The sequence below is a fragment of the Myotis brandtii genome, unplaced genomic scaffold (genome assembly GCF_000412655.1).
Source record: "Myotis brandtii unplaced genomic scaffold, ASM41265v1 scaffold675, whole genome shotgun sequence".
Taxonomy (NCBI): domain Eukaryota; kingdom Metazoa; phylum Chordata; class Mammalia; order Chiroptera; family Vespertilionidae; genus Myotis; species Myotis brandtii.
Window position 1 is genome coordinate 1,464,956 of NW_005370635.1, and position 16,177 is coordinate 1,481,132.

Here is a 16,177-nt window from a genome sequence, read left to right on the forward strand (position 1 = left end):
AGGCTCGATCCCCAGTAGGGGGCGTGCAGAAGGCAGCTAATCAATGATTCTCTCTCATCATTGATGTTTCTCCCTCTCCCTTCCTTTCTAAAATCAATAAAATATATTAAAAAAGAGGGTTATGTGAATTCCAGAAATTTTAACTGCATTAAGTTATTGGAGTTATAGGGAAAGAAATAATCTACCATTGGTGGTAGATTAAGGGTGTAGGAAAAATCAAAGTGAGGAAACCTCTGGGATTGGATAGAAAGTAAAATGGAGAGACATATACTTCTTTTACATTGGTGGGTACAATATAGAAGATAATTGACATGGACAGCACATAGAGATGGTATCCTGGGGTCAAGGTAACAACGAGGGATTCTCTGGTCTTGTGCTCTGGCGCTGTGGCTGTGCCCTGAGGGGTCTGGAAAAGATTACTCTGACATTTCAAAGGTATATTATCTTAGATGCAAAAAGACAATAGAGGCCGATGATGACCCACTTATAGTTAGGAATATTTATGTTCAGACCATCCTATGTGGTTGCTTTCAGTCTCTGAGTTTGTAAGGCCCACTGTGCAGGCCACCTTTGAGCCTGTCAGATTTAGTATGTGGCCCCCTTGTCATCCACACTTTTACCTTTTGGTCATAAATCAGTCTGAAGGCTGCATGAATGACCATCCTCTTGGTTGGATAATGTCCCATGGTGTTAGGAAGGCTCATTCCCAGAAAGTTTTACTGTTGTCATCTGTTTTGCTGAAATGGTGGACCTTTGGAGATGGGGCAAGACTGCAACCTTGGATGGAAGTCAAGGCTGAATTTTTCTCAAAAGGGAAAGGCAGGTAAATGGGAGGCAGTCATGGACCAACTCACCCTACTCTATGGCTGTTCCATCTCAGTTTAACCAGCCTTTTACCTACTGGTTTTAGTAGCCATTGGTGATTGTCGAGATTCAATACTGATTAGAAGTTACAAAATAATGACTTTTGGTTCTTTAATTATTTCTGAATTTATTAACTGGAGTTCTATAAGGAAGCTATATGGGAACTCTTTAGGCTTTCTTTGCAACTATTTGGTAAGTTTAAAAGTATTTAAGATAAAACTTAAAATAGATAAGATTTTTAATTTCTTTTTTAAAAATATATTTTTATTGATTTCAGAGAGGAAGGGAGAGGAAGAGAAAGATAGAAACATCAATGATGAGAGGGAATCATTGATTGGCTGCCTCCTGCACGTTGGACCGAGCCCTGCAACCCAGGCATGTGCCCTTGACCGGAATCTGCAGGCTGATGGTCTATCCACTGAGCCAAACTGGCTAGGGCAAATTTTTAATTTCTTTAATACTAATTCTATAGCAAAGATACACCTAACTTAGACTCAATCTAGAAGCCATTAAAGAAAATTATTGTAACTTTCACTATATAAAAGCTAAGAATTTTCACACATCGAATATCAACACAAATGAAGTCAAATGACAAATTGGGAAGTAATATTCCTATTCATATTGTAGACAACAGGATGATAACAAGAGATGCTATAAATTAGTGTGAAAGGCCAAAAACACCATTGAAAAATTGACAAGACAGGTAAACAGACAGTTCATGGGAAAGTAAATATGAATGACTGAAACACATGGAAAGATGCCTGGCCTCACCCTCAAAAAGACATGCACACAGGATCCCCCCACCCCAAAGCTTTTCCTTTTTTCGATTGTCAAAGGTCCAGAAATTTGATAATGCAGTAAGCTATTGGAGTTATAGAGAAACAAAGATTTCTGTTGAGAGTGTAACTATCCGTATGGAGGATAATTTGGTAACATCTATACAGATGTATATTTCCTACTTGAACATCCTGCCTCTGGGAATTTATCTTGTGTAGATACTTGCATACATGAAATGATCTATGCTCAAGGTTAGTTACCACAGCCTTGAATGGAACCTAAATGTATAGTCTTGGAGTGACTAAATGATGCAGAGCTATACATATTTTGTAGGAAAGAGGTGGGGGAAGGGGGGAGGTGGACAAAAAATGTTTATATTGGCCTTAAGAACTGCTACATGTTACTAGGGATGTGAACTGGGCAGATGGCAGACAAGAATAGAAGCAAAACTTTTCACTGTATTTTCAGTTTTTGATTTTTGAAGTATATACATGTATTTTCAAATAGATAAATTAAAAGTATTGTGACAAAGTTGCTTCAAATCTAGGAATAAAAGAAATACAATCTTCCTAATGATGAGTCAGCAAAAAAAAATCTGGTTACTGAAAATATATAGTTAGATAATATATAGTTAGATAATATATATTTTGCAAGGTTGATCTTCATTGTAATCTTTATTGCATATAGAAGGAGCCTGATTTGAATGTGACCTTGTTACTTAACTATCTGTATAGTTACTAGCATATCTCTAAACTTAATTGTCCTCTTTCCCTTTTTGTAAAGTTAGTAATACCCGCTTTGCCTGGAATCTTATAAAGAATAAGAAGGTATATAAAAAAGCACTGATGCTTAATATATTCCTTCCTTTATAGTGAGGAAGAACTGTGGGATTGCATTAATTGGAAAGTGTGTTAAGAATGTGGGACACTTTGGAGCCCTGAGCCACCAGGTAAAATGTTCAGTTACTCTGAGGGTGCCATACTGTGAGGAAGCTCTACCACATGGAGAGGCCACATGTGGGTGCTTTGCCTGTTTGCTGTTGCTGAGGTTCCACCCAACAGCTGGCATCAAGCACTAGACATGTGAGTAAAGGTTCCTCCAGGTGATTCCAGCCCACAGCTGACTGGTCGCCCCACTGAGGCCCCAAACATTGTGGAGTACAGGCCAGGCATATCCTCCGTGCCTTGTCTGAATTCCTGACCTACAGAATCCAAGGACATAATAAAATAGTTATATACCACTACATTCTGGGGTGTTTTGTTATGCACTAAAAGCACCTAGACAGATTTTTAAATAAGAGTGGTTGGAATTTGCCTGTGTGCAGAGGAAAAGGGGGTGACTTAAACAGGCCAAGAGAGGGCATGATGGTTTAAGGCTAGAGATTTAAATTTGTGAATTATCAGAAGAAAGCTGACAGTGAGGTTAGGAGAGTGCCTGAGCTCTTTAAACAAATGGGAGGAGATAGGTGGCCTAAACTTCAGGAGTTGTCTGCATTCAGATAGGAAGAAGAGAGAGAAGAAGCGGCAGAGATAGCCCTAACCGGAGGTATTAGACTCAGGAGATTCAAGAGTGTAAGCATTGGGAAAAATGGTTTTAAAGAAACAAGGAGCAAGGAACAAAAGGAAGAGGTCATGAGACATAGACTTGAGCCAGAAAGCCTGGCTTCAGATCCTGTTACTTACCAGCTATACCTCAGTTGCCTCATCTGTAAAATTGGGCTGTTAATAGTACTCATCCAATGCAGCTGGTGTGGCTCAGTGGTTGGGCGTTGACCTATGAACCAGGAGATCACAGTTTGATTCCCGGTCAGGGCAGGTGCCCAGGTTGCGGGCTGGATCCCCTGTAGGGGGCGTGCAAGAGGCAGTTGACCAATGATTCTCATCTTTGATGTTTCTACCTGTCTCTCCCTCTCCCTTTCTCTCTGAAATCTATTAAAAAAATAGTACTCATGCACCTTATAGGATTATTGTGAGGATTAAATTAGTTCATACACATGAAGTGCTAAGAGAAATGCCCAGCATATATGAAGTGCTATAGATATTTGTACATGTTATCAGTGAGGAGTTTCAATAGCTTAATGTGCTCACAAATCAGATTGTAGGCCTTTAGCAAGTAATTTGACAAATTATAGGAAACAAAAATGTTTGAAGTACTTTTTCCTGATTGTCAGGATCAAGTGAGTTTCCCCTTGGTGTGCATCGAGGTGGTGACATGCTGGGTGTTGGTGAATGAAAGTCTTAGGTGTCAAAGGGAAGCGCATGGGGACCAAGCCCCTGGGAAGGCAGGCCAGGTTGTACACGTGTGACCTCGTGTGGTCCTGCAGTCAACTTGGAGTTCATACGCACTTTAAAGAGGTGGAACTGAGGAGGCTCAGGTGAAGTCACTTGTGAGAGGTCACAGCAGGAACGCAAATGTGTGTGACTATAGCATTCATGTTCCAAATGACATTGTGCCCCCTCAGGCTTTCATGCCTCTGTTAGAATTTCATACGAAGACCCAATTAATATGTGAGAATTGTAAGACATTGGAATTCTGCTTTTCTTCCTGAATTCTAGCAAAGAGAAAGCCACGTAGGTTAAGTTTAGAGACATTTCTTCGTATCCCTGATTTAAGGATATTTCACAAAGTTTTTGATCAGGGGAATTCATGAATGATTGCAAAAAATTTAACTAAATTACATTCAATTGTAAGGTAGAGTAATAACTAACAAACCTCTCCCACACTTACTCTTTTGAAGGAGATGTTTGAAAACCAAAATTTTATATATTTTGTCTAAGCACATTTAGTTATGTTGTGGTCATTTATAGTTTATAAATGCAAGTCTGTTTTAATGGTTTTACTGTTTGGAAACTTTTCAGCTCTGTTTTAAATATGTGTTTTTAGGGCTTGTACTTTTAAAGATTGCAGTTATAAATTCTTAATATTTCCTTTCATTTAAAGTAATTTTAGCCCAACTGGAGTCACTCAATGGTTGAGCGTCCACCTAGGTACCAGGGGTCACAGTTTGATTCCCCGTCAGGGCACATGCCCAGGTTGTCTGCTCCACCCCCAGTGGGGGTCGTGCAGGAGGCAGTTGATCAATGATTCTCTGTCATCATTGATGTTTCTATCTCTCTCTCCTCCCTTACTCTCTGAAATTAATAAAAATATATTCAAAAATAATTTTAAAAAATAAAGTAATTTTATTTGTAACTACAGTAATATATACATTTCAGAGATACACATTTATTTTAACTCCTTTCTGAACAATTAGGCAAAAATAATACAACACAATTATGTTCCATCTGGGCTAACATCTGAATTGTGATCCCTTCTATATATTTGCAACTGTGTCGAAGTGCATATAGTTGAATGCTGTATATTCTTTTTGTTTATTTGCCTTTTATTGTGGTAAATGCACATAAGAGAAAACTTACCATTTTAAGTATGTGGTTTATTAGCATTAAGTATATTCACATTTTTGTGCAACCATCACCACTATCCATCTCCAGAATGGTTCATCATCCCAAACCGAAACTCATTAACCAACTAACTCCTTATTCCCCTTTCCTCTGAGCCCTTGGTAACCACTATTCTATTTTTTGTATTCATTTGACTGTTCTAGGTACTTCATATGAGTGAAAACATGCCATATTTGTCCTTCATGACTGGCTTATTTCACTTAGCATAATGACTTCCAAGTTTATCATGAACATCATATTGAAGTTAGAAGAGACCCGTTTTGTCCTTGTTGAGGCAGTAACTCACCCTGTAGAATGTTGTATATTCTTACATTTACATCTATTGTATTTTCATTTCCTTATTTTAAGAAATCCTTAGAACTGAAGATGTACTGTGTGTGTATTTATCCAACAGCAGCTATATGAATGACCCTGTGCCAATTGTTAAAGGGGAAGCAAAACTTGTTGGCCAGGTCTTGGCCCCCAAGGAGCCCATGGTCTGTGCTAGCAGCGAATGGAAGTCTCTGGCAGAGAGACTTGAAACGACAGTTGACTATGGGGAAGGTAGTTTTTGAACTGAAGGCAGGAGGAAATTTTTTTAAAAACAGAAATAGTCCATGTTGACTTAGAGAAGATTTTGTCTAACTGTTCTGGAATAAAAAGAAGACACTAATATTCAGAGTTGTCTGTACCATGAAGTTAAAATTCAGTGGAGCTTGCTTCCCGAATACCTTTAGACTGTCTTATCTTCTCTTGTTTTGACTCCTAATCTCCTCTCCCCTGAAGTACAGTAACTTCTCAGCTGTCTGCCTTGCCTCCTAGCTTATTCTGCTCCGATCCTTAGTGCCAGTGTGATTTTACTAAAATCGAATAGGTCTCTTCCTTCTGAAAACACTGGACTGATTTTCCCTTGTCTTTCCTCACCGTGGCTGTGAGGTTATATGATGTGCCAGCCTCTTGCCTGCATTTGTTTCCTAATCTTCCATCACCATCTCCTCACCAGCGCAGTTTAAATTTTAGTTTAGTGCATAGTGTGTCTTGAAAAACCACTCTGCCTCATCCCCCACGCTGGAGCTGGAGACTGAAGCACAAGTCCTACACGAGGCTTGTTCTTCTGCAATATTTAGCCTTTATTATTTACTCTCTTCTTCTAATCTTCCTTTTCTATCTTTTTTAGTTTGGGTTGCTAACCTTGAGGGAATCCTCCCTTCCCCCACAGTTTATCAACAGCTATTGCCTCTCTAGAGTTCTGTGAATAAGCAACCAGGGTTAGGTGAGGAAACTGGCCCTTGCTGAGTTCTGGGTTGAATATGTTGGAAGCACTTTGCCAAGAGCACATGGCTCTTGCTGTGAGGCATGATGTGCTTTCTGTATAGACATTTGTTTTTATTTGTTCTAAGTAGGAATCAGTGCCCCGTTCAACAGAGGCCATTGCCAAACGTCCCAAACAAGGCATTTCTCCCTAAAATAGCTTAAAACACAATGATACCTATTGTACAGTTTATGCACTTGTGGGAAGATGTTCATGAGCAGAGCTGAAGGCCCTGAGTGCTGGAGTTCTGCTGAGAGGCCATAAACTCAGCAGGACCTCCCTGAACTCCAGATTCAAGGTAGAGCTGCTATAGATCATACATCTCTAACTGACCACCCCTTCAAAATAAGAGTGCTCCTGTTAATGCACAGGTAACCATGGATGTGTGCCACCCTGAATGCCCACCAGAAACAATTTGCCTTTCAGGCGCAAGGAGTAGTTAGCTGACAGCCTCCAGCTGTGAGTACCTTCAGGATTTGCCTCAGTGGAAGCCTTGCTTATCCGTGCTGCTTTGTCTTTCACTTTAATATCCATCTCTTTCTTTCTATTCCCCCTTCTCCACAATACGTGGAGCTTTTTGAGGGTGGGGTCCAAAGACTCATCCTGGTATATTGGGAAGAACAGCTAGTCTGGACGCGTCACAGCATCCTCACTAACTAGTTTATTTATGTCTCTAGACAAGTCACTTGAAGACTTTTATGGATCTGGTCTACAGGGAGCGGGGGTTGGACTAGGCCAGTGATGGCGAACCTTTAGAGCTCGGCGTGTCAGCATTTTGAAAAACCCTAACTTAACTCTGGTGCCCTGTCACATATAGAAATTTTTTGATATTTGCAACCATAGTAAAACAAAGACTTATATTTTTGATATTTATTTTATATATTTAAATGCCATTTAACAAAGAAAAATCAACCAAAAAAATGAGTTCGCGTGTCACCTCTGACACGCGTGTCATAGGTTCGCCATCACTGGACTAGGAGTTGAATTGTCATGCTGAGGTCTCTGTAGTATGGGTTTGCTGGCCGGTACTGTCTCATTGCTCACACTGTAGACTTCCAGCAGCTGACAGGTGAGGTCCTAGCAAGGACTTCAGACTTTTTTCCTTGTTACAAGCGCTGCTTTCCTTTGAAACATTCAAGCCACTCAAATAGTTTCTATGGTAACAGGCCTCTTTTGTTTTTCTTATGAGGCAGGTTTTTGAAAAGGTTCTTCATTTGTATGCCCTCTCAGGTCTATGGTCTTCTAACCTGTAGCCCTTTTGATTAGACAAAGCCTTTATTTAAAGACTTTCCCTCAGGAATATTGTAGACACATCGACCAGAAGAACAAGCAGTTGCTTGTCCTACTAGCATGTAAGGTTTTAGTGTATTAATAAGGCCTCATATCAACTGGAAGAGGAATTGTTGGATTAGTTGGTAGAACAGTCATACCAAGAAAATGAATATTCTTTGTTAGGAAATGACATTTAATTTCACGGTTACTTTTTATTATGTAAAGTTCTCAAACACAAAAATAGACAAAATTGAATAATGGACAGCTATATACCTACTACTTAGATTCAAAATTAACATTTTGTCATATTGGCATGTTCTATTCTTTTACTGAGAGCAAATCAGAAACATGTATTTAGAGGTAAAATGTCACCCTAGAAAGTGTTGTTTTTTTTCTTAACCACTTACACTATGATTAGTAAAATTTACTATTAATTCCTTCAAATCATTTCATACCTAATCTATATTCAGACTTCCCCAGTTGTCCCATATGTCTTTTAGTTATGATTTGTTCAAACCAGGACCCACTCAAGACCCATACATTTGCATTTGATTGTTAGGTTTAATCTAGAAGAGTTCCTTCGATCTTCCCCTCCTCCCTCCCTACATGACACTGATTGTCGGTTGTGCTTTAAGATGATCCACCTGTGAGATTTGTCTGATTGTTTTCTTCTTGTTCCCATTTAACTTGTTTCTCTCTCCTTCATATTCCTGGAAACTGGAAATTAGGTCTAAAGACTTAATTAAATTCAGGGGAAACATTTTTAGCAGGAATGCTGTTTTCTTCATGCAGTATCACAACCAGGAGAAAGAAAATGTTTGAATGTGAAGATTAAAAGACTCTAGTTGGTTTGAGAAATGATTCTTGACCGGTTTCCTAGGATAAGCTTCTATAGAGAAGTTCTTTTAGAAACACACACAACCCTTTTATTAGTTTAAAGATTTAATGGGATTCCTTTTTCCCTTGAAACTGTTCCAGTTTTCAAAAAGTAAAGGTCAAAGTAGCATTACATTACTGAAGTTTTCCTCTTATAAACCCAATAAATGGTTGATAAAACAGTATTTTGTGAGTGATGTTCAGCAACTCTGGGCTCTAGCAGCCGCTGGTATCAGGCTGCTCTTTCTATCCGCTCTCCTGGGCCCTCTCTTCTCTGAACCCCCATGTTGATAACTCATTTTACTTTGTTTTAACAAATCAGGTTTCCTCTCTCCATTTCCTTTGCTGTTATTGACTTTAGGCCTTATCACCTCATGGCGGACCGTGACCTGACCTAACTCCAGGTTTCCTCCCTCTGAGCCCTCCCCTTCGGTCCATGCTTCTGGTAGGTCAGGTTCAGACTTCTGGCAGCGGCTGTGATCGAGGCTCTGATCTGAAAGTCAGAGGACAGGGGTCAACATTCAGCTCTTGCACTAACTAGTTGGCTCTTCCTCAGCAGAACTTAATGTTTCCAAACAGAGCATCATCTATGAAATGGGAACGTTTAGCTAACGCAGAGTGTGGCAGGGCTTGAGAGAGGTCATGAGCTAAAGGTAACATTTAATTTGGAAAATGCTCTGAAATAGAAGGGAATCTAGTTTCTGCCTATGTTGTTTCCCACTGCTGTATTTTATCTTATATGGTGCCTCCTTCCTCTCCTCCTATTCATCCTTGAGGCCTGCGTCAAATCTTTATCTTCAATGTAGCCACATTGTTTCTCCCAGCCCATACTTTTTCCTTTATATAAATGATTGCTGCAAAATAAAAAAAATAAAAAAAACCCCAAACACTTGCTGCCACCAGGCCTCTGGTCTATACTTACGCCATTGCTCAGTGTGTGGTCCTGCTCCCCACCTTGGTTATTCACAATTACTAGCATAGAAACGGTTGCAAAGAAGGGGCTACAACTTCTTATGTGAGGTCCTCCCTTCATGTTTCACGGTTCCTTTCTGCTACCTGCTCTAGGTAAAGCTGGCTGCAGCTTCTTCCTCATGTCTTCCCTCTTGTCACCCCTTCCCCCAACCTGTCTCTGTTCTAGGCCTTCTTTTTTCAGTCGGTGGGCAGACATCACAGTATTCCGCAGGAATTGTCACCCTCTGACTTGGTGACTGTAGTGAGGGTTTATGGTGAGGTATTATATTGCCCACTGTTTGGCCTTGCTAAACAGCCAATTAGGGCCAGTAGGGGTCCATTTTCAACCCTCATTCTCTCTCACTCCTCAAGAACCTATGCTCCCAGGCTGACCGGTCATCAGAATCGCTTGTGGTGTTTGTTTGTTTTTTAACAGCCATAGTCCAGGGTTCACCCCCACACCTAGAGAATTTCTCAGGGTGGCTCTGGAAGCTGAATTTTCTAAAGCTCTATGATTAGCCATATTTTGGAGTCACTGTTCTAAAAGATGATCTCTTCTCCCTTAATCATTGTCACTAATGATGGTAGCTTGCACACCCTGTTGGTACTTATTCATCAGGTAGAATTACAGATGGTTCCATAACATTAATCTCTGTGAAGTCTCATGGCATACGTGAATGTGGGCTGATAAGGGCTGAGCCCACTAAAGGCTTTTGAAGCAAATGCATAGGTATCAGATTGGTGTGTCTTTCTTTAGAACTGCTGTGAACCAGACCTTGTTACCACCATCTGTTTGTAAATTCCATTTTCAGTTTAACAGCTGGATTGTGAAAGATATATGGAATTATCCAACTAAAAAACTAAATTTGGCAAGTATACATCTTCCTTTTTTTTTTAACTCTGGATAACTTTGAAAGTTAATAATGTGCATGATTGGCAGCCTTCAGTTTTATCCATGAACAAATCTGAATAGTTTAGAACAGGTGCTTTTCCCTACCTTAGTTCAGAAAGCCGCTAACCATTACTATGCACATCTCAAAGGCTGACTAGTGGGTAACTGTTGATACTTGGTATTGATTTCTAACACCTTGAGTTGTGAAAGCCAGGAACCTGGGAGTTCTGTTAAACTCCTTTCCAAACCATCCAATTACCTTGGGAACCTTCTAGCCCAGGTCACAGTCTGCACAAAGTTCAAATGAGGACTCGGGTCTCTGAACTCTCTTAATTATTGCTATACTTTACCATTCTACTGGCACCGTTGTGCTTGTGGTTCCCTAAGAGCCAGTTAAGTAATTGTGTCTGGGGAGAGAGGTTATAAGTGCTTTCCTTTTTTCATTTCGGTATTTCATTATCTTATAAACTTCAAAGAACATTACTACTATAGTCAGGAAAAAAGTCTTATTTAATAAATATAACTTCATATGCAAAAACTTGCCCCTCACCAGTAGATGTCATGTTGATGACGAGACCAGCTGAGAAGATGGGAGTAGCTCACCAGTATTATACATACATATCACTACTATTTTGAAGACACTTGGCACATTTATTTCAATAGTCTGAGATACATATTTTTTTCAGCTTTATTGAGATATAATGGACATGCAGCCTTGTTTAAGTTTAAGGTGTACGATGTCTTGATTTGATACACTTACATATTGCAAAATGATTACCACCATAGCATTAGCTAACACCTCTATCACATTACATACTTATTTCTTTTTTGTGGTGAAAACATTTCAGATCTACTCTCTTTGCAACTTTCAGGTATGTAATACAGTATTGTTAACTATAATAAAAAAGCAGTGCATTAAATTCCCAGAAGTTATTTATCTTCTAACTGGAAGTTTGTATTCTCTGACCACCTTCTTCCCATCTCCCCCACCCTCCCAGCCCCTTGTAACCACCACTCTACTCTGTTTCTATGAGTTTGGCTTTTTTAGATTCTACATGTAAGTGATATCATACAGTCTTTCTTTGTCTGGCTTGTTTCACTTCCAGGTTCATCCATGTTGTCTTACCTACATTTTAATGATTTAAAAGCAACCTGGGGATTTATCTGCCAAGGATGACAGGAATGAAAGTTTCCGAAATAACCAAACATTTACCTTCCCTGCCACGCAGTGGACCTTTCCCGCTGACAAACGTGCAGTTTATGAAGTTCATGGAGCTGGTCAAATCTGTGCCGCAGGCCGCCCACGCCGGCAGATGGTGGTCTGAACTCATCTTTGTTTCTGCCTTACGTTAGTCGGAATGTTTGGGTTCGTGCCTATTTTGGCCAAGTTTTAGCAATGTGAGCTTTGTCTTAAACGCAAAAAGCTGCGAGTGTTGTAAGTGGTGACAAGAGGTAAACCCTCATGATGGGAATGAAAGCAGAGAGAGTGATTTTCTTCCCTCTTTAATTTGTTTGAACACTGCTGTTGCTCTTACTTGTAGGACACATTTTTCTAAAAGGGAGGTAGGAAGCAAAAAATGTTAATGCCATGTCAGGGCAGAAGCCTTTGCTTTACTTGCAGACTGTCCTTTAGGGAGGCATCTGCAGGAGTTTGCATGAAAAGGCTGTGTCTTTCCTATGACATTTTCCTCCAGCCCCAGGCCTTCTGTGCAAAGGTAATCCAGGTTTCTTGCTATTTTTTCCCCCCAGAAAAAAACCCTCCAAAACACCAGCTTGTGTATGAACACTTCAATTAAAGCTTTTCTTATTAATGAAATGTCTCAAATATACAAGCAAAAGTATAAAGAACTAGTTTAATCAACATTCATTTAGTTTTAGCAAATATTAATAATTGCTTTTAAAAATACAGATCCTATTACCCTCCCTCTGCATAGTTAACCACTATCTTGAAATTGGTCTCTAGCTCTCATGCCTATTTTAATATTTTTATTTTATTTTTTTAACCCAGGTACATGCCCTTGACCGGAATCGAACCTGGGACCCTTCAGTCCGCAGGCCGACGCTCTATCCACTGAGCCAAACCGGTCAGGGCTAATATTTTTATTTTATGTGTATGCCCACCAACAACATGTAGTATTGTTTCTACTTCATTTAAATAGATCATAACTTAAACATCTGTGACTGCTTCTGATACTTGCTCTTTGCGTTGGACATTGCTTCCAGAAATTATAAATGCAGCTCAGATTACTCGCATTCACTGCTGGTTCATATTTTATTGTTTGACTCTACCCAAACTGTGTAATCATTTTTTTCCGATGCACATTTAAAGACCTAATATTTGCTATTATCAATAATACTGCAATAAGAATTCTTATGTTCCCTTGGCCACATGAGTTTCTTTGGAGTCCCTTCTTTAAATCTATTTTAAGGAAGTAATCACAGGGTAAAGACTGACACATTAATTGGGTAAAATAGGGGATCTATGTTTAACTCTGGCTCTGTACATGGCATACAGGGCACTGTGGAAACTCCAAAAGCCTTAAGTTACAATGCTGACTTTCACAGTTGGGAGGACTTAGCATTAAGATCTGCTTGCTGGTAGATGCTTCTCTAATGTTGCGAGGTTTTGGGCTCGGGATTCAGACCTTTCTCCAATAAATCAGGGTGGGCTCATCTTTATTAGCATCTTTTTTTTTAAATATATTTTTTATTGATTTTTTACAGAGAGGAAAGGAGAGGGATAGAGAGCTAGAAACATCGATGAGAGAGAAACATCGATCAGCTGCCTCCTGCACAGCCCCCACTGGGGATGGGCCCGCAACCAAGGCCCCTTTCAGTCCGCAGGCCGACGCTCTATCCACTGAGCCAAACCGGCTACGGCTTTATTAGCATCTTGAGTTGATTTAATTCCAGCCAAGATCAAAGAGGCTTTTTGGGTCTTGCTTTCTGTCTTGTTCTCTCTCAGTTCTAAAACCAGCAGGCAGACCTGGTTGCCCGTTCAATGTTCCCAGTCTTCCTCCAGTGTCTTTTAGCACTGCTCCCCCTCCCCGCCAGGGAGAAGCATAGGTGTGACATTCTGGCTCCCTTCTCTACTTTTTGGTGCTGATCACCACACACCCAGGTAGAGCTAATTCCTGTTGCCACTCATTCAAAAGCAACTCCATTAGATACAATTTTCCTTTTGAGGGGAATATCCCAGGAGTTTCTGCTTACCTTCCCTCTCTCCCCAGCAGAAACCTGTTTTGTTTGAGTAGGAGCATTTTGAAGGTGTGAAGATTCTGCGTAACGGCACAACCCATGAAATATGTCAAAACAGGGTCTCTCGAAGTGTGTTTCCCAGATCAGGAGCATCAGTATCTTCTGAGAACTTGTTATAAATGCAGATTCTCGGGCCCAGATGCTCTGTGGGTGGAGTCCAGTGATTTGTGTTTTAACAAGCCCACTGGGGAGTCTGAGCACCTATGCTTCAAGGAAGCTTAAATAGGTACTGGGGTCCTACTGTGGGCCTGAACTTTCAGAAAGGGACTAAATGCTTGAGAGACAGCTGCCCAGCAGGGTTATTTGCTGTTATTAATAATACAAGAAAGGTATATGTACTTCTATGCTGTGTGTGTGTGTGTGTGCACGCGCGCGCACGTGTGTGGCATTGGTATAGACAAACCTTTAACTCTTGGAGGCTACTTTGGTTTCCTTTATTGGTTATAACCTACAGTAGGAAATAAAATACCATAAATCCTTGTTTCCAGGGTTACCTTCTTGTTGCTGATAACAGGCAGGAAATTAAAACAATCTGTGATAGTGTTTTGTTCTTATTAGCCACAGATGGTAGCTTTCAGATATGTTGAAGAAAAACATAAATATAGCAGGGGAACTTTATTACTGTTGAAGAAAAATGATTTGGCCAGGTCAAGTTTATAGTCTGGGTTCATTTTAATGAAATGGGACATAGGGAACATTAGTGTTCCATTACCACACAAGCAGTAGGACGTATAAGGGACACTAGTTTTGTTCTTTTTGATTTAACTTTGAATATGTAAAACATACATGATTTCAAAGTGAAAAATATAACCAATTATATTCAAATATGTCTCACTGCCATCCATATATCTTCTCTGCTATTAGTCCTTTATGGGTAATCATTTTTATTCACTTTTTGATTTATTCTTTTAGTGTTTACTTTTGAAGATAATCAATGTATGTGTGTATGTTCCCCCTTTCCACCTTCTTTACAGAAAAGGTTGCATATTATACTAGTTTTCTAAAAAAAAAATTATTTTTAAAGTTAGCTCTATTAAAGTATAACTTAAGTTCATTAAAATTCAGCAACTTTGTGTAATCTGAGTTTTTTTAAAATATATTTTATTGATTTTTTACAGAGAGGAAGGGAGAGGGACAGAAAGTCAGAAACATCGATGAGAGAGAATCATCGACCAGCTGCCCCCTGCACACCTCCCACTGGGGATGTGCCTGCAACCAAGGTACATGCCCTTGGACTGGAATTAACCCGGGACCCTTCATTCTGTAGGCCGACGCTCCATCCACTGAGCCAAACTGGCCAGGGCTAATCTGAGTTTTGACAAATACATACAGTTGTATAGCCACCAGTGTGGCAAAAGTATAGATTGCATCACCCCCCAAAAAAGTTTCCTTTTACTCTTTTGTAGCCGATCCTCTGCCCCACCTTTCTGGTCCCTGGTAAACCACCTGTCTGCTTGCCAACACAGTGTCTGCCTTTCCTAGAACCTCATACATAGTTCTGCGTGTGTGCATGTGGCTTCTTTCCCTTGGTGGAAGATTCAACCATGTTAGTACATGTACTGGAAGTTATTCTGAGTAGTGCTCCATTGTTCGTACATTCTAGTTGATAACTATTGCCTTTTTAAAAAGTTTTTATTTTGAAATAATTTTATTTATTTGATTATTTTTATTTTGGGGGGTGTGTGGCAAAGAAGGAAACTTTATTCAGTACAAAACAGCTCAATTTTGAAACAGCATAGCTGTGAAAACAGCACAGCCATAGAATGGCCCTGGGGCCAGGCCTCTCCGGTTGGACAGCTCTGCTCCGCTCCTCGATGGTCTGCTCTGCTCCTCGATGAGATAATTTCAGACTTAGAGCATAATAACAAAGACAGTACAGAGAGTTTCTGTATACCCTTTCCCAGCTTCCTGTAATGTTATCACACTTAAGAAATTAATATTGGTATAAATACTATTGCCTAAACTACAGAGTTTATTAGGATATTAGATTTTTAGTTGCATTTAGATTCCTCTAATCTGTGACAGCTTGTCAGTCTTTCCATGTCTTTTTTAAAAAAAATTATCTTTGTTGTTGGAAGTATTACAGATGTCCCCTTTTATTTCACCATTGACCCCCTCCACATTTCCCACCCCCAGAACTTCAACACACTCTTGTCTATGTCCATGGGTGGTAATATGCATATCAGTTCTTTGGTTTATCTCCCCACTCCCCCACCCACCTTCCCTCTGAGACTCATCAGTCTGTTCCATGCTTCTATGTCTCTGGATCTATTTTGTTCATTAGATTCCACATACGAGTGAGTTCATGTGATACTTGTCTTTCTCTGACTGACTTATTTTGCTTAGCATAATACTCTCCAGGTCCCTCCATGCTGTCTCAAGGGTTAAGAGACTCTTCTTTTTTATAGCTGCATAGTATTCCAGGGTGGTATTATTTTGAAATAATATTGCTACAAAAGATGTCTGAGATTTTGTTGCCTATGGTTTCTTCTAGGATTTTTATGGTTTCATGACTTACAGTTAAGTCTTTTATCC

At 39.9% G+C, this 16,177-nt stretch overlaps 1 long non-coding RNA gene and 1 pseudogene across 1 annotated transcript in view; one reads left to right on the forward strand and one right to left on the reverse strand.

Moving 5' to 3' along the window:
• LOC102250989 overlaps nt 1-686 on the reverse strand; it is a 9,420-nt pseudogene extending 8,734 nt beyond the window's left edge.
• Nucleotides 687-1,818: 1,132 nt separating this feature from the next.
• Nucleotides 1,819-16,177, forward strand: part of LOC106723909 — a 16,047-nt gene continuing 1,688 nt past the window's right edge. Inside the window, exons 1-2 of the long non-coding RNA XR_001359651.1 lie at nt 1,819-1,892; nt 2,514-2,590. This is a non-coding gene — a long non-coding RNA (uncharacterized LOC106723909). The remainder of the gene's footprint in view (nt 1,893-2,513; nt 2,591-16,177) is intronic.